General features: G+C 38.3%; 1 protein-coding gene across 14 annotated transcripts in view; it reads left to right on the forward strand.

Moving 5' to 3' along the window:
* The window catches only part of PTPRK (protein tyrosine phosphatase receptor type K), a 387,113-nt gene that overhangs the window by 25,809 nt on the left and 342,227 nt on the right, over nt 1-19,077 (forward strand). The window lies entirely within an intron of this gene.

Raw genomic sequence — 19,077 nt, forward strand, 5'->3', positions numbered from 1 at the left:
CAAAGTTGGACACATTTTATTTTACATGTGATGTTGTTACAAGATCTGGTTCTATAAGTAGCCTATGTTGGAGATAGCAGAAAGCATCAGACAATTTCAGATGCTTGCAAGCCATGTTTATAAATTACGAAAGTTGTGTGTGGGTGGCTTATTTTGTTTGTTTTCTTTTGGGTTTTGTTTCCTTTTTTTTTTTTTGTTTGTTTTGAGAATCATGGTTAATTTTTTTCTACAAAAAAAAATTCTGTGTAATTATATGTGCACTAATTATAAATGCAACATTAGCCTGACATTTAACCACAAAATCAATATGTTTTGCCAGATATTTAAGTAGTGTGATTTTTGCAGGCGTTGCACATGTATTATCTTTTTTTTCTGTTGACATAGAGTCTTGGATGGTAGTCTTAAGTACAATTATGTACAACTACAAAAAGTGCAGGAAAACCAAGAATATATTTTTTCTGATACAAACACATACATTTTCATGTATTAATTTTTTGAATGGATTTTAATTTCTCTTGAAATTTCAAGCTTCGTACATGCAGCAATTTCCTTTAAAACTGGGTCCAAGTTATTTGCAGAGGCAAATCCCTTTTTTCAGTAACCAGGAACCAGGAGGTAAAATGAAAAAAGCATTGGAGAAGAAGCTTTAAGAACAGACTCAAGATGAATGCTTTGCTTCTCCCTACCTTGCACAAAAGCATCTTTTTCTTCTCAAGCCATTTATTTGTGGGCATGAAGGGATTATTTTTGGTGTTCCCAGTTTGTGTTTTTCCAGCTAGGCTGAACCAATAGGAATGAAGCAAGGGTGAGACCTTGCCTGCTGTAGTGGGGTTTAAACTTCCTGCTGGAAGAGTTTGTGTGGCCAGGAGGTTGACTGAAAGCTGTAGGTGTTGCCAGTGAGTGGTATCTCCTTCTGGTACTGCAGCCCACGGAGAGCCTGTTGGGGGGACCTTTGGGAAGACAGGTGACAAGAAGGGTCAGTGGATGGATAAATATCCAGGTGAGCTCTCCTCAGCTTGCAGGCTCTTAGGCTTGCTGTGGATCAGGAATCCTGTAGATACATAATGGTTTATTTTTTGACACAGACAAAGTTGATTCATTTTTCCAATTCAGTGAAAACTAATACAGTCTGGGGGAAGCTGCTGTTGGGCGTCAGTTGGCTTGAGCTTGTCATACCCCTTGTTTTTGTGTCTGCTCAGTTCTTTGGTTTTTCCTTCTGCCTTGATCCACCCTTTTTTTTCCTCTTTTGGTTTGGGGGAAGCAAAAGAAACATTAAAAAATTAACAAAACCCAAAAGCTCTAATTTCCTCCATTATTTTTTTTTTTCTGTTTTGTTTCTTTGTAGTTTGTTTGAGTATTTGCTGGTTTGGTTTGGTTTTCCCTGCCAGTGAGTTTCTCTCAAGACCACCTCTATCAACTGCCCGCTTCCCGAGCATCTCCGGGAGCCGTTCGTGGCTCGGCGGGCCGGGCGGGGCCAGGAGGTGGCGGTAGAGAACGCGCAGCAGCCGCGGGCGCTGGCGCGGCTGGTACCCCGCGGGCGCGGAGCTGCGGCCGGAGCGCGGTGCGGGTCTGCGGGTCTGAGCCGGCAGAGGGGAGCGCGCCCTCCCGCCCGCTCCGGGAGCCTGTCTTGAAAACACGTGTAACCACAGGTTTTTTTTTCTTTCTTTTTTTTTTCTTTTTTTTTTTTTTAGTTTCTAATTTTTTTTTCCCAAGTATGAGATTTTACTAACCCAAACTGAGCATAAGAAGAGTAACCCGGCAATGTGCGCATCTACATTTTAATAAACATATTCTTCCAAACCCGGAGTACAAATAGCCACTGGCTTAGTTATGGTTGTGTGAACTTTTTCCTCTCTTAAATTTCTGATCCGTCCTCGTCTATTCCTTATCCTGCAAAATTGGAATAGGTTTGATTTTGTTTAATCAGCCATCCTCTTTCCTCACAGGTTTGTAGAAATTCATGTGTTGGAGGTGTGAAACTGGAGAAATGTTAACAGTTAAGGAAAGCCCATTAGCTTTATTGGAAAGCTGAAACAGTTGGGAGTTTGAATGAGCAGTCGTAGCAGTGAAGTACCTCCTCTCCTCCCACTTCTGTCTTCATGCTGTCTCGAAAATGTAAATTTTATTTGACCGATTTAGAAGCCTGTGCAGCTAACTTGTGCCGAATGAGTACTAGCTCTCACACCCTGTCTTTCCCAAGCCCACAGCCTGCTTGGCAAGGGCCATTCTGCACACTGTGATGCAGGTTGACATCCCTTGGTCGGTACATCAGACGTGTGCCTAGTAACAGGGAGTATCTGAGAGAGCTGTCCTGCTGTTTAATTCAGATTTCTGAATTCTATTGCCAGTCTAGAGATGGGCACAGGGTATGAGACATTGGTGGTGTAGGGCTGCTGTTGTCCTATGCAAGGGCCAGGGAGTTAGGTGTGCCCCTGAACCTCCAAAATGTGGGGGAGGCTGGAGCTGACCTCAACCTTTGGTGGGTGAACTGCTAGGGGATCCCCTCTGGCTGTCCAGATACTTCTTAATTAGTTTAACTCCATGGGGCCACCTACACTAATTTTTAGAGCATTTTACTTATCAAATTGTATGATTCAGTATTCTATTATCTATTCAAGAAACAGTATAAACAAACAGTATCTTCGACACTAACTTGAATAGAAGTGTTAGTTGTATATGTTGAGTCATTTTCTGTTTGACTCCTGGGACTTTGAAAATAGTTTCCTATTCGAAGTTATAATTAACATAACTTATTATTTAATAATTGTGATGTCTTATGTTTTCTGTCATCTGTATCTAGTGTTAAATTACTTGCACAGAAGAACAAAGCTCAGTTTTATAGTTTCCCTTTGCTGCTTCTTTCCCTCCATTTTGAAGTTCTGAAATGCTCTAAAAGGCTCTTCTGGAAAATCAATTTACTGTTTGTGTTGGTTTAATGCTTAACACTCACTGCGTGTCCTTTGTACCCACAGCTGTGGAATGCTCTGCTGCAGTTGAGTTTGTGCATTTTCTGACATGCTAAATACAGTGAGAAACTTCCTTATGAGAAGAAGGGATTTAGGTTCATTTTAGTGTTTAATTTTTTTGAAAGAACATTTCAGGAGTAATGTTTTCAAAATTCTGTGCACAAAGATTTTTGTCCAATCTTATAAAACTGTTCTGAGGTTGCAGTTTGATAATTAGTTTTATATCCCACTTGGTAAACTTGCAACTACTTTGGATTTTTAAACAGAAGTGCTACTGCATTTATATTGCTACCTGCCCCCTGAGTTAAGGGGAAACCTGAGGTAGGAAGGAATAGAAGTTGGACTGTGCTAGGTATTGTAAAAGTCACATGAAATGGTTTCTTTTCTTGATTGTTATTTCTGTTGTTTGTTTTCCATGCTGTAGGGAAGAGTGAGTTATCCCAAAATCGTGTTAATTAATACTTGTTGTACTTTGTATAGTACAGCAAGACTGTACCACAGGGCTGTACCATAAGTTCACAAGGCCTCTTTGTGAACTTGTTGTTTAATATGTCTTTTCGGGAGACTTGCTCTGTAGAATCTGCTTTGTCAGAAGCTAAGGGAGTAATTGTGAATATTGCATAGATATTTTAAGCTGCAGTCACTATTTAGGATAAAAAAATCTCCTAAGATTTTTTTGGGGACTTTTTCCCCCCATTAAACTTGTTTTAGAAAGCAGGAAAACCATCTAACATTTTAATTTTTTTTTTTACCATAGTTTCCAAACTTCCAACTTTCTAGCAGTTTCTCAATGGGAATCTTCCTGATGATTTCACAAGGACCATCAACTGCTTTGAAGTAGTTACTGTCCTTTTGAAATCCATACCAGAAACAGCGATAAGCTAGGAGACAAGAGGAGAAGGAAACCTTGTAGTTGTTTGCATGTATCTTGGGACTAGCTGAGTATGTTAACTGTGAGGAACAAATGCCTAGTGGCAAGGCTTTGAAGAATATTGTAACAGACATTAGTTAATTTAAATTGGAATTTAATTTGGCAATTGATGAGGGACATTTGCAACATGTTTATAAAGAAGAAAACAAGCTTTCTTTACCGGTATGCCAAATTGCAAGTGGGGAAATTAAAATTAGCTAAAACAAAAAAGTGAAAAAAGCTGAATACTGACTGTGGCTCTGGTTGTAAATCCTTTAAGGGATTTAGTGAAGTTGCTAAAAATGGGAGTTGTGCATTTAAGCTACTGGAAAGAATTCTGTGGGTCAGAGAGAGTCTCCTGAGTGCTCCTAGGCCAGGTGAAACTTACAGGCTAGAAACCAAGACTATGAGGGCAAAACTGACCTATAGAGAAGTCATATGAGTAACAAATTTTGATCTGAGGGCTATTATCCGTGACTGCTAACACAAACAAAGAGTTTCCTTTTGAGAAAAGACTGGAAAAATTTCCAAAAACTCAAGGTGTGGAAATGTGTCTGTATAAATGTACCTTAGACATCAGTTGGTTTCAGTACTGGCTGTCATTGAAATGACCAATTTCTGAAATGTTTTCTTTCTCTTTATGCTCATAGTTCCTGTCTTTTTCAAGGTTTATATCAGGAGAGGATTTCACCCAGTGCATGCAAGAGGTCGTAGGGTATAAACAGAACAAATGTGTGGTATTGAGACACAGAGCAGCATGCTGATGAGGGCAAGCCTGGACTTTGAAGGACTGTGTTTGTGACCTCTGATGTGCCTGCAGGGAGTCACTACACAGACTCATGCAGTGTTTCAAACTAATCAGGTCTGTGCAATAATACCTCTGAAGAATTGCAGTGTTGGAGTGAGCCTGCCAGGATGTTTCAGTCCACAAATACCTCGTCAGCATTGTCTTGTGGTGCTCTGGAGAAGAACAGGTTCTGGCTGACAGCAATTATAATATAGTTAACGAGGAGGGTGCAGCTTAAACTCAGACCTTGAGGGTAGAGTCCACTGTAATAGGATTTTCAAAGTATGTCAGAAGATATGAGATAAAAAGATATGCTATTGATAGAGGCTTTCATAGCAGCTAATCAAAGGAGGTAGTTACCATGAAGAGCAGCTGCTTATACAGAGTGCTTTCAAAGACAAATGAAGAGGTTGAACTGTGCAGTGAAGGGCAATGCTGCACTACCCTTTAAGAGGGGGAGGTGACTCTTACACATTAACAGTCCTTCTGGGGTCAGACAGTGAAGAAAAAGTATTAAACCAAATATGGTCTAATTTAGTAATTTTCACTATGTTCTCATGCCATGTAGTTCTGACACTGTGATGTCTGTTGGCTGTGGACTGACAGATAGCTGAATAGCATTGTACTGGAGGTATACTCCATAAAGTGCAAGGAGCAAAATATTTACCATATTTTCATTTATTCAGATTTGGAATACTCTTAGAAGTGCTTTGATATTATGAGGAGAGGAGTGAAGCAACACCTCAAGTTATCTTTGTGTATTCATTTTGGTTTTTTTGTCATGCCATGAATAACAGTTTGGGGTTTTTTTGTTTGTTTTTAAAAAAGAAGAGGTTTTATGATGGGTCCCACCTTTTTGATTCCTGTAAACTGAGTTTCTGGAGTCTCTTCTCATTATTGAGATGAGTCTCACTCTTACAACTGAATTTGAGAAAGTTTTGTTTCCCATAAACCTGGGGACAGAATGCATTAGTAGACTCGCACATCTGTGTGTTTCAAAGCTTTAGCAGCAAAGTGACTGACTTTGAGGAGGGGAACAGTGAAAGACTTTTAAGCCCTGCAGCTAGTCCACTTGTAGTCACCAGTGCTATCTGCAAGTCTGCTGAAAACAGATTTCACTAATTTTAATGAGACCATAAGTTAAATGGGCCAAAGTTACAGCTGAAATCAGTTGTGGAATACTTGTGGACTTGTGTCTGATCTCCTAGAAAATTAAGTTTACAGTAGTTGTAGGAGGACTCTTTTCCTGTGGTGCCTGCAGTCCTAAAGGAGTCATAGTTCAGAGCTACCTTTTAAAGTGAAAAGTGGTTGCAGATCTTAACTGTTGGAGTTCAGCTGTGCAACAACAAGCAGCAGCAATTGGTGATGGTGTCTATTCAGAGTAGTGATAATTTGGCACCTCTGAGGGGAAAGGCCCAGAGCAGGGTAGTGCAGTCCTAGAAGAGCTACCCTTTGTACATTTGGTGGCAGGGCATCCATGTATCTGTCACTGCAGCTACTCTTTCAGAGAAAAAAAATGCTATTTTTGAGAAAATATTTTCAATATAGATACAAAATTATTGCCACTTGGGTGACTCTGTAGGTGAAAGCATTGACTGCCTAAAGTTGGCTTTCATTTTTGGGTTACCTACTGTTTTACTTGCCAAATATATGCAAAAGAGTGTACATTGAAGTTTATAGTGCAGTCTTTATAATGCAGAATGACTCTATTCTGTGGTTGGTTGTGTTGCATTCTTCTGTGGTTAGGACAGTATCTGCATCTGTGGAGTGTCCTACCTAGTTGGTTTTCTTAAAAGGAGAAGAAATCGGTGGAATTAGGAGGGAAAAGGTAGCCATCTTCAGATAAGAATATCTTGCAAGAATTTCTTTCAGATGCTTGTTTCATGTAGTAGAACATATAAACAGATGGAAATACCAGGCCCATTTCAGTGGTGGCTGATAGCATGCCTCAGCGTAAGGAGGAATTCTTGAAATTCTTCTGTTAGCCACTGTGAAAATATAAAAAAAATATGATGCTTAGTAGCCAAGCAACATAAAGTTGACCTTCTGTTATTTGTACTTTGACCTGTTATATAAACCATTTGATTGCACTAGGAAATGAAGGAAAGGTTTTTAAAACTTAATCCCAGAGAGACTAGACGTGTTCCAAAGACAATCTTTAAGGATTGTCAGCCTTATTTGTTTTTGTCATCTGATACAGGAAGCAATATAATGAAATGGTTGAAAACTCTATATCTCTTTTGTGACCTGTTACGTCTCAGACCATGGCAATATCAAGAGATTTGTGTTAATGTTACTACCCTTTGAAAAGGGCAAGTGATCTACTTAAATTTTAAAATGTAGTGAATGTACAATATTTTTGAACTTGGACCAAGAATCCTGTATGGTTGACATTATAATGCATAAGAGATGCTTTCCTGTCTACAAAGTAATGGAAAATGAGAATGACTGGTGGTTTGGGTTTTTTTTTCCCCACCAGTAAATAAAATATCATATACTGCACAGTACAGCAAAACATGCTATAGAGTAGGAAACATTTGATTGCGACTTACAGGAGATGATTGTTTTGTCAGTTTTAAGGCTATGGAAATGTAGAGGTGTGCAATATGCTGTATGTACCCTGGAACTGAAAAGCTTTTATGAGACAGTTCAGACACCAGTTACTTTTGCATTTAATAGGAGACCTACCAGTTGCAGCTTTTAACCATGCTTTAAAATGCAAGCAAAATGGGAATGAATAGAAAATTTGATGATTGACCAAATACTACTTTATAATGTTATGTTGTGCTAATGTTAGGATCTTAGGTGATCAGTTCATTGGTGTACTGCAGAAATAGCTTGTTGCTTTACCTGAGAGGTGAAACAGGTGATTAAATCACAAATGTGAGTCTTCTGTGACACTATATTTTCAAGGTAAGACAAAAAGAGGGGAGAAATCTAATAAGCAAAAAAAAGAAAAAAAATTATATAACTGATGTCATAGTTTGATTCCACAGCAAGCAAGCAAACAAAGCCCAACAAACCTACTCTGGCCTGATTCAGTCACTTTCTCTGAACAACTTATTTTAGATTCATTATTGAAGAACTGAAATCTGATACACCTCTAGGTAGGGATTTTTTTGAGTGATACTGGAAGACTCACTAAGAAGTTCATCCAGCCTAGGAAAATTTTTGTTTTGGGAAATAACTTTCTGTTCTGTATTAGAACACTAGTTATTTACTAGTATTACTAGTTATTACTAGTATTTCTACCCTGACTGCATCAGTCAAACATTTTTGTAAGTACATTGGAACAGACTATAGCATTTTTTTATATATAGATTAAGGTTGAGCTTTAAATTGTTGAATTAAGTTGTATCTCTAAACAGATTTTTTTCTTCATCTTTAGAACAAAACAAAAACCCCCAAACTCTATATGAATTGAAACACCTCAACAGTTATGTTTATCACTGTGGACTGTACATCTTTAGCATCTTCAGATATGTAGATAATAACTAGAAAAATGACATTTCCTTGGCACCTTCATTTAGTAAAATCCCCCCTTTTGCCTTGAAGAATACCCTTGCCCCTCACTCAGCCCCTCTCCCAAGTTGGTCTATTCATTAAGATAATATGTAGAATTAATCACTGTATGCCGATCTGCAGAGAGCATTCTGCTTGTGATGAAGCAGTGGACATTCTTCATGTGGAAAAAAATTAAGGAGGAACACCTGGAAAGAAATTCACTTTCAGTTTTAAAATCAAGTTTTATATTCAAGTCATCTTCAAACTGGGTTGAGGTTCCTAATCGTTCTCTCTCAATTTTATTTAATTATGTTAATCAAGGAATAGCTGAGGAGTACCTAACTATTAAGCTATTCCTAATGGCTATTCTATTAATAGCTGAGGGCTAACATAGCAGTTAGCCCACTGATTCCTTTTTTCCTTGCCAAACTATGTCTCTTTCCCTTGATTCTCTTGCACTGTATACAGCTGATCCCACTGACTGAAGATGCTAACAGAGAGTAAAGCATTTCCCACCAGTTATTCATAACACTGGTATAATGATATATTTGTTTTATGCAATATGCTTCTAGCTATGTTTAACTTTCCCCTATTTTTAGAGATAGTGCTTAGAACATTTTAAATGAGCTTAGAATCAGATTTCTTCCTCCAACATTGTATAACTGAACCCTTTAAAATTAGCGGAATACGTTCCAATAGAATTGAAATACCTGTGGCAATTGCCTGAGTGTGTAGGTATATTTATCTCTCTCTAGCTACAAAAGATATAGGTCAGAAATATACTTAAATACACCATGTCAATGATTCATGTGCCTGTTATAAAATGGAGAAAACATAAACAGAGAAATGTTGTTGATTGTCCTCTCAAATAATTAATTTTCTCATATTTTTCAGTCTTTTCTTATTTTGTTGTTTAGTGAGTCATATTCCTCTTTTTTCTCCTCAAGCTAAGATCTTAGGAAGTTGAAGAATAATCTCCCAGTATGCCATTAATGGGCTTGTCCTTAGTATGGATGCTTTAAAAATTCATTTTTAAAATTCATGGCATCTTTATTACAGCACCACTGCTGTTGAACCCATCGTTTAACAGGAGCTAGGAAACTTCCCACATTCTGTCACCCATGCAGTTAAGCCTTTTGATACTTGGCTTATTTGAGCAGGGAAGTTGTCTCTTTCCATTTGTAAAATAGCTGTGACTAAAGGTGGTCTTTTGGGGAAAGGTTAAAAGTTCCTTGCATTAGGAAGTGTGGCATCCTTCCACACAGATGTAATATTTGCTGAAAGGAATTAATATGTGCTTCTGGTGGAATCCTCAGCTAGGCTGAAGTCTACCTATTCTCAGGATGGGATAAAAAAGAGCCAGGGAGACTAGTCTGGCTGGTACTTATCACAGTTGGGTGAATACAATCTCCAGCTGTTAGTTCCACCTTCCAACTCTCAAATCCTTTAGTTTTACCTGGCTGCTCTTTTGCTAAACCTCTGAAATATAGATTAAAAAAAATAGTTATCCTCTTTTATTTTCTTTTTTTCTTTTGAAGAAAATCTGGCATAGGGAACACTCGCAGTTTTATTGTTCTTGTGGCACAGATTAGGAAATGGGATTTAAATGATTTTCTAGCAGTCAGGCAAGGGCCAGTGATGAAAGCAGGATGGGCAGGCTACAGTGCAGGTGTAGAGTATGGAGAGTCAGGTATGCTGAAGTCAGGCCACCTTCCTCACTATTTCTTCCTGGAGACATCTGCTCCCAGTGATTATATTCCAGATGATTTTACTGTTCTGTACTTGCCTGTACAGGACTTGTGTTTTTTCCTTAATGAAGAGCATGAAAGAACTTGTAGTGCTACAAAAGGAAAGCTTTATATTGTTTGTAAGTAGATCTTTCCTCTTTATAATGATAACAAACCCAACATAGGAAGTTTTATGGGAGTAGGAAATTTACTGGGGACATGGCGGTACTGGTGGAGGAGGATCCTGAAGGATGTTTTCAGTTCTCATTGTGTCATAAAAAGTTGTTGTTAGTATGTACTGTGTATTGCTGCCAGAAGGGGAGGGTTTTGACTTCTACTAGTTGGTGTCATTTCTCTGATGCTAGTGGAAGGATGAGTGGCCCTGTCCTCAGACACTTTTTTAGGGGCAGAACCTGCTTATTGTTCACTGGCTTCACCAGAACTAAAGCGGCTTTAGCACAGATCTTGACAGGCTTGAATGCTTGTCAGTGTTGTTTTCCTTTTATTCAAATTTGGCACCTAATGCATTCAAAGACATGCTGGCAGATCACCTAATTGAGAGTTTTGTATTTGCTTGGTTAGAAAGATTTACTGAAATAGGATATGCTTGACAGATTGGTTGCAGACCTCCTAGGGGGAGAGATGCCATTATCAGTGGTTTAAATGCCAAGTTGTAGGAGTGTATAGCACAGTTGTAAATATGGATATATTTTCATCACATCACAGATTAAAACCAATTTAAGCTGTGATCTCAGAAACTAAAAAAAATAAGATTTTGGCACTTTTCTGATAAAATGGGCTACATAATTATTTAGATCTGTACTCATTGTTAAGTTTAACCTGTGTTATTTCCATTAGAGCATTTTGTTCTCTGGATAAGCATTGTGAACTGGGAATCAGAAGTCATAGGTGTAGGGATTTTAATGACTTTATTCATTGTGCTGGCATGCAAAATATTGTCTAAATTTATTTGATTGCTTCTCAGTCTTCTGGCTTCAAGGAAGTCGGGGAGTTGATTGAGGAACAAGACAAGTACTCTGGGAAAGGACCTTTGTAAGGCAAACCTGCTGCTAGTTCAGACGGCAGGTATTTCACTTCTGCTAGGTAGTTTCAAGGAGAATTGGTGTGTGGTGCTCAGTTTGACAGCCAATTATGTGCTCTTGTGGGATCGCTAAGTGAAATTGGCTAATTGATAATGAGGATACTTATTCTTGCTTGCACTTTACTGTTTCTGTGTAATAACTATTGCAAGAGGTTTAGGACATGTCATAGTCTTAATGAATGTAGATAAATAACAAGGTACTTGTAGTCTTGCTTTGGCTTCAGAAACTAGTTTTCCAGCAATCACAGACGTAGGAACAGGGTGTTGAAAGCTACTTTGTAGAAGTCTGAGCCTTACTTTCAATAAAAAGAACTAGACAAAACTATGGTGAATTTCAGTGAAATTTACTTGCAGTAAATTTTCATGAAAGCTTTATTTCTGTGGTTCAGGTAGATATTTGGCTTTTTACTTTGAGATCACAACTGCTTATTTGGTCCTGGTTCAGCAGTCAGAATGGTGACACATGATGGGAAAAATGAGATAACACAACATCCCGGAATGGTTAATCCAAATTTATGTTCAGTTGCAGAAGAATGAAAGAACAAATACACCAAGAGAGGCTGAATCATTATCTTGGTTTTGTAAACAACCCCTTCCCAGAAACTGTATTAACATGGTCACACATGGAGCTTTTGTCTTGGAGTTCCCATGTTGTTTTAGATTTTAAGGGATAAATGAATGAATCTTGCTGTCACACTCATGACTGGGAGTACTAAATTATAAATAAAAATGCTGCTTGCATAAACAAAACCATTTGGATGTTAGTGGATAATGAGATATCCAACTTTTATTATAAATTTTCAATATCAGTATTCAAATACATATTAGATTTTTCATATGCCACCTACCATGAACTATTAAAACTTGATGGTATTCCTGTAGTTTTCTCCTTTTTGAGCGTAGAAGGAGGAAACAATTGATGATGGTGTGGTGTCAAAAGTCCAAGGCAGTTGTGGAACAGTTATCTGTGTGGATATTTAGAGAGTGAAGAGTAGCTAGCGTTGACTCACAGATAGCATAATTGCCTCACACATAGCATAATTTCCCTTCCTTTTTTTATTCCCTCAGGCCTTGCAAAATTGTTTTGTGTCTTGAAACATGTTTAATGGAGCTATTAAGAAGTAATATCTGATGTTTAGGAGCTGCACTGCTATCATGGGGTATCACCAATGAACCAAATTCACTGAGATCATAGTACAGTTCTAAATATTTAAAAACAACCTCTAAGAACATATTTTTTTTAATTGAGATGATTTAATATACAGAAGATCTTATTGTGACAAAATGTCAGTTTGAGACTTTCTGGATGAATTTAGGCTGTTAAAGTCACAGTATCTTTGTGTTTTAAAGTATTCTGGCTGTCACAGCTGAATTAATACTTCAGTTATTGCAGATGGTTAGACCTAATAAACTGTGATGGTAGCACTAGGTAGAGTGTTCTTCATTGTTTATGTAATTTTGGAAGACGAAAAGAAATTCTCAATGTTTACATCTTGAAAAAGAAGGCTGGTGTGGGTTGCATTTGATGTGCAGCAGTTCCACCAGAAATGACAGAATATGAGGGGGGGTTAGGCTGTGTGCAATCTGTTTCAAGGTACATGGTGATTTCTCTTTTGGAGTGCTCCTGTTGTCCTGACTCAGTTTGTACCAGTTTGTTGCAGTATTCAGGCAGGAGGTACAGGTCAACAGAGTTTTTCTTGCTAAGTAGGCTTGGATGAAAAACGTGTGAGTCTTTCTACCCATTTTTGTGGTCTTAAGGGCTGAGAGATGGTGCAGTAGGAGAGGGCAGCATCTGCCATGCCCTGCATTCTCCTATGCTTTCCTCAGGTCAAATGAAAATAAGGCATTTATCCTCTTCCGTCTTAGGAGCACTTTGTGTCCAACTTCCCTGTGTAGCTAAAGGCATAGGTATTTGAGCAAGTTGTCACAGGCTGAAGTAGGGCATGAACTTCAAGCATGCCAATGACTGAAGCAATCATCTAGCCCGTGTATCCTGTGGTGCATGTGCAAAGAACCTAGTGCCTGAGTTACGTTGAGACAGGATTTAAGGGAGAGTCAAGGAAGCAGGAGGAGGAGACTTGGCAACTGTTTCTTTCCTCGTAATGTAGCTCAAGGTTGAAGAGGAGCTACTGAGTAACAGCAGCAAGGGATGAGAGACTGTTCTTGTTCCGGATTCTGAGTAGGGGTTAGTAGCTGTACCCCCAACTATTTCTGTTGTGATATGAAGGTTATTTGAAACAGCAACTTTAAAAACAGGACACTTTGGACACTTCCATAATCAAAACCAAAATGGTATTGTATTTGCAGTCTACTAAGGAAGTGGTTCAGGTCTGTAAGGTAGAATAACCTGGATAAAATATCTTTAAAGTGCTTTGGGATGCATTGAATATAGGAGGAGGAAAATAGTTTGTGATAGTTGTAGGTATCTATAGAAAGACTTATGACTGTATTCTTGTACTAAAAATAGGTAGATGAGGTGTTTTTTAGATTAAAAAATTGTCTTGAGAAAAGAATCGATCGATTGGTCACAAATATGTTTCTAGATAATGTTTCTGTAATCTGCCCTGTAACTGGTCAGTGTGTTTGGATAAGCTAACTCTCGGGGCTTTGCTTCCTCATATGTAAGAAATGCAAGCTGTGGAGAAATAAATGTGGTGGTGACAGCAGAAGCATGTGATTTAAAAAAAAAACCAAAAAATATTCTCACAAGCAGCCTGTAACATGTATGAGAAATTCGGTGTCAGAGTGTCTTGGTGTAGCTATATCTGTGATGTAAATTCAAACCTCTCAGAAGGTAATTTAAAATGGCCTTGTATTGGGACAGTATTTCATTTGAGGATCTGTTTTCAGAGTACAAATTCAAATACTTTTGTCACACCTCTCATGTTGTTTTTCCATCAGGTTATTAAAAAGTGATTTCAACTGTTTCTGGGAAGAGTCTACGCTGTGCTTAGCTGTTGTGATTTTTTTTTTTCTCTTGTTTTGTTTTGTTATCCCCCCTATTGACAGTTGCAACCAACTTTCAGAATAGTTCAAGACAAACTTTTCAGGGAGGCCTTTCTGAGCCAGGATGTGTTACTAGATTAGTTTGACTCTCATTGGGTTACCAAATCTGTTTCACCAGGGTATGTACATTTGACTGTTTTAAAAAAAGTCAGGTTTATTTCCTTCAGAAGGTCTTTTAATACCTAGGAATTGTGGTACTGCTGTCAGTAGGAAAAGTTTAGAAGACTGTTTTTCTACATAAAAAGTTAACCTAACCACAGAGAACAATAGCAAATTGAATGCTTTTTCATTGCCGTTTGTTAACAATGTGGTCCTCCCATTCTTTACTGATCTCCAGTCAATTTTATGGTGCCTATGCAAAGTCAGTGCCTTCTGCTTTGTCTTAGTTGACACTTTACCAAAACTACTGACTAGTAGCTAAGATGACAGTAGTTTTCCAGATGTGAAAATGTAATGGGATATGCATTTGTATAATAGGTGTTTGAATTCTGCAAAGGACTTTTGAAATCTGGAGAGTGTTCTCTTGTATTTTGCCTCAAACTCTACAGTTAATTATGGTACCCATTGTGAAAGGAATATTTCTGAATGATTTGGGGATGTACTAGCAGGCAGATAGTGAGTGAAATTTGTCATTGAAATGGTCAGAAGTTTAGTTAATGTGCAGGATCTTGAAAAGCACCAAGACTTATAATGCTTTGAGTGCTGATATACTTCTCTACTTTTTTGTTTTCTGATTCTTTACATTGTCCACATACAGTTGAAACATTTTGTCTGTTTTAAGAGTTTACAGTTCTGTTTTAAATGATTTCAAATGTTAGTGGATGCTTTCATACTTAAGAAGAGCAAGATTAAGTGCTGTATCTGATACAATTGTACTATGTGCCAGGGAGGTAATGAAATACTGAAGAGGTGCTTAGCATTCCATGTATACTTACTTAATCTGGCTGTATGACTGCCAGATGTTTCAAGGGAGTAATTTTTCTGAAGTTTGACTCTTCCAGTGAGCTTTTGGGGTGAGGGAAATGGTCTATGTCGTTAACCTTTGATTGTATGTATTGCACTTGACATAACAAGGCAATTAAGTTATTGACAATGCTTTTTTAATGTCAAAGTTGTATGCCACTTGGAAACAAACCCCCTTTGTTTGGGGATATAGATATGTTTCCTTGCAAGCTAGTGCAACACTGGCAGTACACAAATCTATTTTGTCTGTAGGAATTTAGGGAAATCCTGGAGGGTGCATGCCGGCATTATTCTGCACTTGGCCAACAGGAGGTAAATAACAGTTAGAAGGAAGAGTGGTTTTATAGTCATAAAAAGCAGTGGTGGTAATTTTCATGCTATGTGTAACAGAAGGTGTTTAATTAGGTTGCAAGTTTGCAGTGGGGTTTTTTGGCAATTTGTTTCTGATCAAGTCATAAATCCCTTTCTTCATGTAAAACTAAAGCTATTTTTGTCTGTGGTTTGATGAGCTACAGTTTATGCAACAACAAACCCATCTTGATTCACTTATATCTGAATGACAATATAGAATTTTTCCCCTCCATCCTGGATTACCACTATTGGGATACCTGGCTTATACCAGGTGTGTATTGAGGTACAGGAGTTGTGTGTGGACTGTTTGTCTAAGTAGATAAGTGGTACGTACAGGAAAGGTGCATTGGTGCAGGGACCTGCCTCTTAAGCAAACACAGCTCTTACTTTACTAGTAAAGTACAGATATTTTGTTTCCATTCAAATGTCATGCATAAATATATGTTTTATAAAAATAATAAAACCTCATAAAGCTAGAGGAAGGTGATAGGTGGGTTAGTAGAATTTCTTTTATGGAATACACTTGTTTTTGCAAAATGTATTGTCTTTCAATTGGGGTTTGTCTGGCAACATTTTCGGGTTTAAGGTATCAAAATGACTTTGAAAAGGAAAAGGAATTGATAAATTGCTTTTTTGTAGATTGTACTTTCTGTCCTAGGATTCAAGTTAATGGATTACCTGGTTAATCAAGTTACCTAGTGACTTACCCTGTCCTTGCTGTTGACTGTGAGTGGGAAGGGAACCTGTTAAGTGACAGCCGTCATGCGAGATCCTCTGCTCTATGGACTAGTGTTGATGTTTGGTACTTTTCCATTAGCTGGAAGGGCAGATACAGCTGTCATAGCACTGAATGCTTGACTCTACATTTTTATCTCCATGATAGTAAAGTGCCTCAGAGAATAGAAACAAGTACAGTGCTTCGTGAAGTGTGTCTTGCACAGTGTATCGCTGACCTTATTGTGTAGGAGTCCCTGAATCTGAGCCAGCCCACTCCTCAGATGGTTTCCCTGGGCTGTGTCCATACTAAGGTTTGCTCTGTGTAGGCAGGATTTGAGTAAAGCACTACTGAATAGTGGCATGAAATCTGGATGGTTTTGATCAAGCCCTTACCATTTCTCTACTCTCCATTACCTAATTTAAGTAACTTGGTTTTTTGTTTGTTTGTTTGTTTGTTGTAATTTTTTATTTTCTTTCTTCTCTTCTGAGTAGTTTTGTCACTAGAAAGGTCAGGAGAAATACAGTGATGAAAATTTTCTATTTTTTGTATGCAATGCAAAGAATAGCTATGCACTTTGATTCTAAATTTGAAATTATGCACAAAGATATTAGAGTATTTTAGGAAAGAAAGGATATGGTAGTTTTATTTTGCTCCCTATTCCGTCGACATCTCCTGGTGTTCATTTTTGTTGTGAGCCAAGGGCAGAGATATTGACTGTAATCAATTTCACCTTCTCTTATTTCTCTTCCTCTGTGTCCCAGTTTTTTCCCTGTGACCAGTGCCCTTGCTTTTCTATAAATGAATGTAAATATCTTATTGAGCAATCTCTGTAAGATGAAGTATTCCCTTATTTCTGGCTCTTTCCTTTACAGCTTCCACCATGCCTTATTAAAAAAAAAAAAGAAAAAAAAAAGAAAAAAAAAGAAAACCCAAGCCTGTGACACAGAGCAGAAACATGAATCTATAAATAACTGTTAATAAATGTCTCTGCCTGAGCAATGCAAAATTATGTTAAATGTCAAAGGATTTTTCCTTTCACCTTTGGTGTAATCTTAGTGGTTATCAGTAGCAAGTATTTTTTTCCTATTGAATGCAGTTTCCAAAATGGAACATGTCCATTTATAGGGGCTTCATGTCACCTCATTAGAAAAGCAGGAGTGCTTCTAAGGGGGAAGAGAAATACGAAGAGTCCCACATGCATTCAAAGCTAGGAACAAGTTTTCTAACCTTAAGAGACATAGAAGAGACTTCTTACAAGTTGCGAGGATGCAGAGAAGAGTTTCCTCCCTGCTGCAGCTTTGCTGGCTGAAGAGGCTGATGCATGTAGCTGCTTGTAAGTGCTGCCATGCAGAGGTGGCTGCCCTCGTGCCTTCTGCCTCCCCTTGCTACACATTTGCTCTTGCCTACTTGTCCAAATCAGCTGTATAAACAGGGTTTGCCCCCCAAAGTCACTGTTTTATTTCTGGTTGGCAACTAACTTATGTAAGGAATTCCAAAGGACAATTTTTCATCAGTGGTATGCCTTATTTAAAGGGCTGGGGGAAGGAAGGAAAAGGGAAGGATTTAGGGATCTTGTGATGACACCTCCCAGTGTGTCAGTCAGCATGTGTGGTCTGTACTGGCTAGTGTGGGGTACAGCTGCCAGTTTGGGTGCTGTCTCTAGTTCTGTTGGATGGGACAGGATGTGATTGCTTTGGAGAGGTGAATGGGGTGTCAGGGGTGTTGTTCTATTTTTCAAATGCTGCAGAAACCCTTCTTTTTACTGTGTATCTCCTGGTTTCCCAAGGAAGGTTCCAACTTGGGATTCGGTGATCTCTGACCACCGCGAGGAGAGGCAATTCACTTGATACCACGAGGACTAGATGCATAGATTTTGCCTCCTTCTTTGTGTGTGCGCCTGTGATTGATGTTTTTCATTGCTGATCCTGACAAGTGGCACTATTGTACTGAGGTGAGGTAGAGAGAAATTGTCAGATTGCTTAAATCCCTGTGAAGGCTGACAGCAGAGCTGTGGTGGAGGAAGAGAGAATACAAATAACTGTGAGGCTGATTTCCACCCCCCTCCCCCTCTTCCTTCTGCCCAGCCCATGTCTTTGTGAGTGTGAGGGTAACACAAGGCAGCTCCACGTGGGAAAGTTAAGGAATTAATGTGCCATGTCTCAGTGTTACTGTACTGGGGCTAAACAGATGGTGTAATTAGCCTACAGCGGTGAAGAGCTATTTTTCTGATAAGATAAAAGGAAGTAGTTGTAGGTGGTAGAAGAAGAGCCTCAAATTGGCAGGGCTTACAGTGTTTTTATACAAATGTATGAAGTGTATGGGTCTTATAGTTACTTTCCAATTGCAATTATTTTTTTCTTTATATTTTTTTCTTTATATTTTCTTTTGTTGAGTGGCTTGTTAGGGAAAAATATTTTGTTGAATTATTTTTCAACACTTTTATCATGCTCATCTGGAAGAGTGAAGGAATCAAAACCAGACATTTTCCTCTTCTCTTGGTTAATGGTGATCGTATCTCTTTGGAGCAATGGGGAAAAAAAATCTTCCTTTCTTGATAAGCGCTTGGGAGGATGTTGGAGGATGATGAGGTGTGTAGGGGGTCTGTTCTTGACTGACCCTACATGTTCTGGGTTTTGAACTTGTTCGCTTTTTGTCTCTGTTTCTGGCTTTTTTTTTCAGTTGGGATATTTTAAAAAGACAGGAGCAATTATAAATAAAAGTTAGAAGAAATAAACAAGAATAAATATGGCCTGCACAGTTTGAAAAAGAAAGCATCTAAATGAGAACAGTGGAAAAATGAAGGAATGGCATCAGGAAGAGAGGAAAAATAGTTATATTGGGAGAAAACACATCCACAACTGGATCAAGATTCAGTTTTTGTTCATTAGTTTGTAAGTCCTTAGAATTACTTTTGCTTGCTTATGCAAAAATAACAGGCCTTAAGGCTTTAAGGCATTAAGGCATAATGCTTAACAGGTCTTAATGCTTTGACCCTAAATCAGTAGGATTTCATGTATCAATTATTTAGTCGTTCTGATTTCTT

This window comes from Lichenostomus cassidix, chromosome 3 (genome assembly GCF_008360975.1).
Source record: "Lichenostomus cassidix isolate B80296 chromosome 3, HeHo_3.0, whole genome shotgun sequence".
Taxonomy (NCBI): domain Eukaryota; kingdom Metazoa; phylum Chordata; class Aves; order Passeriformes; family Meliphagidae; genus Lichenostomus; species Lichenostomus cassidix.